We start from the raw sequence: 902 nt of genomic DNA on the forward strand, positions 1-902 counted from the left end.
ATGTATGTGGTGCGGGTTAATCTCTCTCGACCAGTTCAGGTGAAAGGGAAGGGTGATCGAGGGTCCCCAGACGTTGATATCTCTTCTCTATGTCGGGAGGTTTCTTTCGTCTCGACGAGTGTGTTGTGGGAGAGGGAGTACCTATGCCTCTGAATCTATAGGATGAGCATTCTAAGCAGTCGTAGGCGAAGGATACAAGGGCGAGGCACCGAAGATGTTCGAGACTCAACCTCCATCTGTCATTAATAATCTCAATCTGCTTTTCCTATTCACTAGTACACTGCGCGTTAAAACAAAAGGGACCTTTCTTTCTTCTTATTAGGTTGATTGATTTGTAACCCTATCCAAGGGGTCTCGCCCCTATTTATAAGGGTGCTTATGCACTCTACTCGTTACCACTAAACAACGAAGCCTTGAGCGCGGAAGGAGGGACTTGAACCCTCAGCCTCAGCCTTGGCAAGGCTATGCTATACCATTAAGCTATTTCCGCCAGCTACGGTAGTGGCGAAGCACTACTGAGCAATTCACGTATCACGTCGAGAGGGACGACTTATGTTTTTCCGCCGAACCACACTCGTCTCTGATCGAGCTACAAGCACGAGTAGGCAGGCGGGGGGTGGCTGGGCTGCCTTTTCAATCAATCTCAGGCCGACCCCTAATTACTAGACCAACCTGGTGCAAGTTGTAAGGAGTCTTGGTCTTGAGTCGAGCTGGGGCGTCATTTCATTCTCGTAACAGGAGTGAGTGCACCGCAAGACCAGACAAGTGACTCCCTCGCCTCCCAGCGGCGGTCTTTAACGTTCAGTCATTTCCTAAGCTAAGAAAGCTAAATCCTCTTCTTCTATTGATACGATAATCCAACAGCTCCATGAGTCCGCTCGAAACCAGTCGATTCCTAAGCC

The 902-nt window shown here is 49.3% G+C and overlaps 1 non-coding gene across 1 annotated transcript; it reads right to left on the minus strand.

The window, feature by feature from the left end:
• Positions 1–418: 418 nt before the first annotated feature.
• Positions 419–490, minus strand: TRNAG-GCC. Its single transcript has one exon. It is a non-coding gene; the product is annotated as a tRNA-Gly (tRNA).
• Positions 491–902: the final 412 nt, after the last annotated feature.

The sequence above is a fragment of the Cucurbita maxima genome, unplaced genomic scaffold (assembly GCF_002738345.1).
Source record: "Cucurbita maxima cultivar Rimu unplaced genomic scaffold, Cmax_1.0 Cma_Scf00065, whole genome shotgun sequence".
NCBI lineage: Eukaryota > Viridiplantae > Streptophyta > Magnoliopsida > Cucurbitales > Cucurbitaceae > Cucurbita > Cucurbita maxima.